Raw genomic sequence first — 8,717 nt, 5'->3', positions numbered from 1 at the left:
GGACAAATCAACGGAAACTTCTTTGTAAACAAACACAATAAAACTTACCCCCTTACAACTATTATCACAGTAATAGTAATTCCCTTCCAACTCCACAAAGAACACACTGTCATACCAAACATCACCAGAGGGGGCACTGCAGGGAAACTGACATCCGGTCTAAACAACTTTATACCCATGAGTATCCTCTGGCGTGGCCGAACTATACTCAGGTATTATTATTATATGTTCTGGCCTGCTATACCAGGTCACTACCTCTTGGTCCTGTATAGGTGAAAGCTGGCACCCACTGAATATAGCCATATTCTAAGACCTATAACTTTTTTATACTTTGGTGAGCAGAGCTATATAAGGAGTTATTTTTTTTATAATTTTTTATTGTTTATTTATTGTTTTTTATTGATCTTTCTTTGAGGACTTTCAATTTTATATTGGTGTCAAAATGGTAAAAAAAATCATCAATTTTGACATTTAGATGTTTTTCCTTTTTCATAAGAGTTTCCCATATGGGACAGTCATTTCTGTATTTTATGTCATGACTGTTTATTTTATAATTGAATTATAGGGACAGAGGGTTGATTAAAATGTTTAAGGTTTTTATTGTATTTTTATATCTTTGAATTCCATTTTTAGGGGGTCTGATTGATCATGCAGTATAAAGTAAGATACTTGTAATAGTGCCCCCTTACATTGCTACCATCACACAGAACACATTGTAATTCTGAAAATCTCCAGAGGTGGCGCTGCAGGGAAATTGAACACTTTCTTCTTAGTGTGACAATAGATTAGAGCTGATCACTGAAGGTCCCAGTAGAAAGACACCATGACAGGATATATGTGAGACTTTTATGAGCCTCTTTAGGAACAGGTCCCGTTCAGGGGTTATGATGTCTACATCTGGAATATTTTGATATTATTTTTCACTCAAAGTAATTTCTGTTTTTGTTCTCAGATGCAGATGGAAAGCAATCAATGACAGGTAAATGCACTGGAGAAATGTCTATTTACATTTTGTGATATGTGGAGCTGGAATATGTAATAAAAGTGTAGATGTCAGTTCGTAATTAGGAAATGTCATCTTGTAGGATACACTGTATATCTTTACAATGAAGGTCGTATTACTACAGTCAATAAAGAAGTTCAAAGGGAGCCTGGACGCCTTTATTGAAATATATTGTATGATAAATTATGGATAATTTGGATAAACTGCCATAAAAACTTGATGAATCTGCCTCTATGAGCCTATGAATGACCATCGTCCAGCCTTGACAATAATATTAGTAATTCTGTCCCAATGTTCTGTATTCCTGGTCTTTATAACAGGATTCCTCATTTGTTGTCACTTTAATTGCGATAAATCAAGTCTACTGAGGCTAAAGATCAAATTTTTAAAACATACAGTACACAATTACAAATTCTGTAACTATAAAATAATAGTTATTTATAGGCCATTGGAATTAAGAGCAGAACAAATATTTATTTGTCCCGGATCTCAGGGGATAAAAGACAAAACAGTTAGCCCTAAAACTCTAGCCTCCAGCAACCCTGCCTGCTTCCCTCAGTGTATCTTAGGCAATATGGTACAACCAGGAAGACAGTCCCTCCCTATGCCAATGTGTGGACACGAAACAAGATGAACAAACAAACAATTCAAAAGGAAAGTAAAAAATCCGGGTCACAACAGACACAAAATTGCAAATACAAGAAATAGTCAGGAATGAGTGCTATTTCAGAATAGAAATAGAATAACAGTAGCCAGGACAATAGAGACCTTAACCAGCAATGGGTATAGCACACCGGGTATTTAACTGGGAAAGAACGAGCTTGTAAAGAACCAGGAGGGGTCAATTTAATCAGCAGCCAAGCCACTTGAGCACTGTTCAGACTGCTGACTGAAGTGAAGCAGAAGAATTTACCATCTTCTCAGCCTGAACATACAAACAGAGGAAGACTCTGACACACATGTAACAAGTTCTGCATTTTCTATAATCATGGAACATGATGTGAGGAAACTCTTGTAATAAGGGGATGATAAATGGGACACTTATTCAGAAAAAACTGAAACAGAGACTTTTTTTTCCTTCAAATCCTACAGGAGAGAGAGCTGGAATAATTTGGGCTATGGATTACAGTGAGTGTGAATATAATAAATTAATAAGTGTCTGTTTTCCATGGATATAATGCTGTAGAATTGTAAAATTGTGGCGCAGACACAATAGTGGTGCACGTCAGACAGTCTGAATAGCTATGGCACTTATAAAGGGGCATTTACTGTACTTTCTTTGACCAGTTTTTAGCACAAAAGGCTTGAAAGTCCACCTGTGGGATTATCAAGACTATCATAGAGCCCAGTTCTGATAAAGTCCATTGTAACAAAAGGGTCTCTAATCTGTTCATGTGAACCATCTGCCCCCCCCCCCCCAACACAGATGAGACTTTAACATTTTAATGACTCAAATTTTTTTTTTATTTCCGTACAAAAAGACACATTTATCAGGTTATAAGAAAATGTAGCAATTAGTGGCCTTGGAGGAGACACGATTTGTCGACTATTCTTACAGGAGGAGTATCTATATCAGTTTGGGCACCAGGGACACTTGACTTAGTAGTGAGTATAATGTATACATTACGGGGCTCAACTACTAAGGGCTCCGCGGCCGCACTTTCGTCGGGTTTCCCCGACTTTTTCGGTTTTGCACCAAATTCCACCGGGATTTTGGCTCACACAATCGGATTTCACGCGACAGAAATCGGGGGGCGTGGCCGACAGAAAACCCTATGGATTCGGCAAAACCGCGGAATTTAAAAAACCAAGTGTGTCGCAAAATCGAGCACTCACATGCACCGAGAAGAACCAGGTGAACTCCGGGGGACCTAGGTGCAGCAGCGACACCTAGCGCACGACCTTAGTGAATCGCCGGAAGATCCGAATCCTCGTCGGAGAACGTGCCACTGGATCGTGGTAAGTAAATCTGCCCCTATATGTTACTTGGGTCAAGTGTTAATTGAACCCGAACCACAAAGTTCGGATTTGTACAGAACTTTGTTGGTTTGGGACTCCCGGTCCCAACCCATAACTTCATTAGAAGTCCAAGGTCAAGGCCTGATTCCGCTTAAGTTCCTCCCATGGTCATTACCCACCATCAGTGCTGGCTGCATCATTGAGAGCAGCGACCCTCCCCAATATGGCAATGCACTGCCGCAGTAGTTTAAACAGTTAACACGCAGGATCGGTGCGGGTACCCTGACCCGAATGGGATTTTAAAATTCAGGTTCAGCCGAGTTCATGTTTACTGCACTGTAAATAAAAAGTTCTAAAATATTAGGAAATTATATTAAAGGACACCTGTCATCAGGTCTGTGTCACTAGTCCTGTCACTACTACCTGTTGGAGCAGCTCACAAGGATCCCATCCCAGCCTTTATCTAGTTATTACATACATTAATCATTGTAAAATCATCTATTTTTTATCATGTAAATGAGGCTGGTCACATGGTCAGAGGCAGTGATGTCACCCCTGTTACCCCTCCCCTCTCCTCCCCCTGCTCATGTCTGTGTGTAATGTATAGTAAAGCATGGCTAGTGTGCTGCTGACATGCTGCATCCTCCTAATACACAGAGACATGTTCTGTTATAACATGTTCTGCTGTAACATGGCTGCCTGTAGCTGTTGTATCTCTATACACACACACACACAGGCTGCAGGGGGCGTGGCCACCAGCAAGTACATGGAGCCATCACATCATTATACAGCCTCACACCATTATACAGGCTGTCAGTCATGCACTGGGGGTGTGGCTGTGCCTCCCACTCATGAATAGAGTGGACAGCTTGAATATGCTAATGCTTCATTGGACATTTCACAGGTCATTTGCATACAGCTTTAGGACCTCATTACTTAGGTTTACAGGCATGTAGAGGGACAATGAAGGGATACAGGCAATGCTCTCTAATGGCAGAATATGAAAATATATTTAGATTAGGGGGTTATTTTGCATGACGGGTTCTCTTTAAATGTTCTGCTCTTGTTTCAAACAGTAAAACCTCAAATTATAGGGATCCCTGAGGAAACCGTGCAGCCAGGTAGGTGACACCACCTAATGTAGAGTACTTTTTTTTGCAGCCCTTTACCGTTTTGTGTTTCCACATTTTACTCCCCTCCTTCTAAGAGACAGAATTTAGTATTTAGTTTGAAGTTTTTCATTTATAGAGCTCTACAAGTAGACAAAGTGTTAATCCTAAAGACTCACGATGATCACCACCTATAGTTTTGCATTAATGTACAGAAAAGGAATAAGATGGGGGAGACGGGAAAAAGGTTGTGAGTAGAGATGGGCGAATTGATTAGAACGAAGTGGAATTCGAAACAATGTGTTGCATGGGGCAGAGAACTCAGGGAAGGAGAAAGGAACACCCTCGATGACATCTGCAGACCTGTAAGCCAATCAGCGACCGGCAGGCTTATGTGATGTCACACAGGCTCACAGCCCTATAAAACTGTCAGCCATTTTCAATCTCGGCATTTTACACTGCATGTGCTGTCTGTAGCGTCTAGCTGTGTTTGCTGTATTGTGCTGTAGTGATTTCTGCTCCTCTCCAAGGGTATGCGTTTAGGGGGATCTCTTTACCCCAAATAGCAGTTCTTTTTAGTTACTGAATTGAAAAGGAAGAAATCTGTTTCATATCCACACTGCTGCTGTAGTGATTTGTGGACCACTCTCAGGGTGTGCGTTTTGGGGCATCTGTATAACGCAAACTACAATATTTTTTTGGTGCTAAAGTTGAGAGCAAGAAATACCTGTGACATCGACCAGTTTATAGAGTGATTTCTGCTCCTCTCCCAGGGTATGCATTTTGGGGCATCTGTATAACGCAAATTACAATATTATAATCCGTTTAAAATCCACATAGTTTATAGAGTGATTTTTGCTCCAATTTAAGGGTGTCCATTGTGGGGTATCTGTATAACACAAATTTCCATACATTTTTGTTGCTAAAGTTGAGAGCAAGATTTACGTGTCAGATCCACGTAGTTGATTAATCACTATGTCAGACAGAAAGGTGGAAGGTGGAGCAGGCAGAGGTCGCAGCACAGTAATGGGACATCACAGCAGAGGTGACTCAGTGAGGCCAGAACAGCAGTTGTCATCTAGTGGCAGTGTGTTGATCAACAACCCAAAAGTTTTTGATTGGTTGACTAGGTCATCCAATTCCTCAAATATAACATCTGACAACCCCAGCCAAGAGTCCGTAGGTTCCTCAGATACAACATTAGTTGGCAAGGCCCAGGAGCAGGTCAGCGGCCCTCACCTGTCCTCAACCAGCCTCTGTCCTGTTCATTTCACTAAGCCAAAGAGCTACTACATGGTCTGGGCTCAGTGCCACTATTCAGCGAGGACGAAGTGTTTGAGGACAGTCAGCAGCTGCTTGGCAGTGAAGAGGTGGGGCAGACATCGACTGCTTCGTGCAGTAGGCAGGCTGTGCATACTAACACCATTGAAGAGAGTTGCAGTGACAGGAAATTGCAAATTGACAATGATGTATCCGGCTCTTGGGAGCTGGGTGTAGCAAGGGATTCATCATCATCGGGCGAAGAGATTGTCAGCTTGCGCATCAGGCAGCGGAGCAGGCAGCAAGTCGCTACTGTGGCCGTGAATCAGCAGGGTGGCAGCATTGCAAGGACAGGAGCCAAACGTCCGTGGGGTACAAATCCCGATTTTCAGGTCCAAGTAAGCAGTTTCACAGGGGCTCAGTGAGGCAGCGCGCGGTAGTAGTCACTCAGTGCATCTCAGTGGTGTGGCAGTTTTTTGTAAAGACACCAGAGGAGCCGAGAGTATGTATATGTTGATTCTGCAGGCAGAAAGTGAAGCGTGGCAAGGGAGCTAACATTCGAGAGTCCTAAGCTGAAATTTCTTTTCCAAAAATGGAAGTAGCAGCCCTTCACAAATATGTAGAAAAGAAGGTGGGCCAGTCCTCAAGCTTATTGGTTTCTTCAGAGGTGCATGTCAACGCGGACCTGTGGAGCTGTAACTACAGTCAGGGCCAGTATATGTCCTTTACGGAACACTGGGTGAATGTGCTTCCTGCCCAGCCACACCAACAACTTGAGTAGGAGATGGTGCTTTCTCCTCCACTTTGTCAAACTGCTGCTCGTGCTCCAATGTCCGCCTCCTCCTCCTCCTTCTTCACCACCACCCCAGCCTCCACAAGTGTAAGTGCTGCTCCATCATACCACATGTGCAGTACACAGCGGTGTCACACAGTTCTAGATGTGGTTTGCCTGGGCGAACAAAGTCACACAGGGGAGGAACTGCATCATTCAACAAGAAACCAATGTGTGGCTTTCTCTGCGACAACTGCAAATCGGAACCATGGTGACAGACAATTGGAGGAACATGGTGTTCGCGCTGCACCAAGGAGGGATGGTCCATGCCTCCTACATGGCGCAAGTTTTCAATCTGGTTGTCAACAGGTTCCTGAAGTCTTTCACCCATTGGCAAGACATTCTAAAAATGGCCAGGAAGCTGTGAGTGCACTTCAGCCATTCTTACAAAGCAAAACACACCCTCCTTGACTTGCAGTGTAAGAACGGCCTCCCCAAGCATAGGCTGATGTTTCCACCTGTTGGAATTCCAGCCTTCATATGTTAGACCATCTGTAAGAACAGAGAAAAGCCATTAATGATTTTTAGATGATGCAAGCGGACAGTAGTACTCCCCTGTGTAAGTCAGCCACTGCCAGCTCATGCTTAACACCTGCCGTTTGCTCAGGCCCTTTGAAGAGGCCACGTTATTAGTCAGTCGCCAGGACTGGGGGATGAATAACGTCATTCCACTGCTTCATGTCCTGGAACAGATGCTGCAAAATCTGTCTGGTCAGGGCACTGAAGAAGTGGCGACTACAACTCATGGCCAGATGAGCTGCGGGTAACTGTGGAGACACTGGAGCAGTTGCGGGAAGCTGCGGAGACACTGGAGCAGCTGCAGGAAGCTGCGGAGACACTGGAGCAGCTGAAGGAAGCTGCAGAGATACTGAAGCAGCTGCGGGAAGCTGCAGAGACACTGGAGTGGCTGCGGGAAGCTGCGGAGACACCGGAGCAGCTGCGGGAAGCTGCGGAGGCTTGGGCGCCGCTGGAGCAGCTCTGGGAAGCTGCAGAGGCTTGGGTGCCACTGGAGCAGCTGCGGGAAGCTGCGAAGGCTTGGGCACCGCTGGAGCAGCTCTGGGAAGCTGCGGAGGCTTGGGCGCCACTGTAGCAGCTCTGGGAAGCTGCGAAGGCTTTGGCACCATTGGAGCAGCTCTGTGAAGCTGCGGAGGCTGAGGCGCTGCTGGAGCAGCTCTGGGAAGCTGCGGAGGCTTGGCCACCGCTGGAGCAGCTCTGGGAAGCTGCGGAGGAGACACTGGGGACACTGGGACCAGGCAGGAGGGGCGAGGTAGCCGAACTTGAGGTGGTTCAAACCTGGACTGGATTTTTGCCAGGAACTTGGTATGGGTAACAATGTCAGGGTCACCACTATCCCATAGAGGAGTAGCCCAGTCCAGCGCCTCTCCACTGAGCAAAGAAAAAACACATGCCAATTTAGTGCGTTCAGGGGTGGACTGGGAGAACGTCAGTTTGTTACCATCAAATTTGTTTGGCATCAAAAAATCTGATCCAGAGTTCGCTGCCGATAAAAATGGCTGGGGGACAGAAGCAACAGGAGGAGTCACAGGAGCCTGCTGCTGGGAGGCAATAATCCGCAGGTGGCAGCGAGTTTGTCCAAGAGTTCTTTTTGCGCAGCAATCTCTTGGGACTGCTGGGAAGGTCACCCAGAAGCTGGTATGGATCCTTGACACTGTCCATGGCTTTTGCAGAGATCATGACCTTGGCAGAGTCCAGTGCCAGATCTTAATGTCACAATCTCAGGGGAATAGTCAGTGGACTCCCTGGACCACCGCGGGGCATAACAACCTTAGCCGCAATCCGGGAGCGGAGTCTAAGTGGACTCCTGGTCTTCGCCAGAGCCTGCCGCAAAGCGGGATGGACTTGCTGCGGTGGGAAGCCACGAGGTCGCTCCATGGTGTGACTAGGCCCGCGGTGGCAGCCAAGGTAGGGACACTGGGCAGGCAGGACCACGGGAAGGCAGGACCATGGGAAGGCAGGACCACGGGAGGGCAGGACCACGGGATGCCAGAACCACGGGATGGCAGGACCTCGGGATGCCAGGACCTCGGAAGGACTGATGGCAGGACCTCGAAAGGACAGCTGGCAGAACCTCGGAAGGATGGCTGGCAGGACCTCGGAAGGACGGCTGGCAGGACCTCGGAAGGACGGCTGGCAGGACCTCGGAAGGATGGCTGGCAGGACCTCGAAAGACCACTAGGATACCGGACCGCCACAGGATTACAGGACAGCCACAGGATTGCAGGACCGCCACATGACTGCAGGACCGCCACACGACTGCAGGGAAGAAGCATGCGGCCTACACGCTGGGAGCCAGAGTGCAGGCCAGAGCAAGGAGACGTAAGTGAGGGCTGGGGGAGCGGGGACCGCGGCAGCAGGCACGGGTGCACCCTCAATCCGTACTGAGGATCGCGGGTGGAACCATGACACCCATCAATATTTGGGTCCGGCAGGTTCGGCCACCTACCAATAACCACTTGCAGCTTGTAATCGCAGGCAGCCATGTTGTTCCCTACTATGTCCTGGCATCATTAGCTGGGTTGTTGCTGCTAATTGC

Source organism: Engystomops pustulosus, chromosome 6, assembly GCF_040894005.1.
Source record: "Engystomops pustulosus chromosome 6, aEngPut4.maternal, whole genome shotgun sequence".
Classification (NCBI taxonomy): Eukaryota; Metazoa; Chordata; class Amphibia; order Anura; family Leptodactylidae; genus Engystomops; species Engystomops pustulosus.
Note: the sequence above shows the minus strand (reverse complement) of the source record.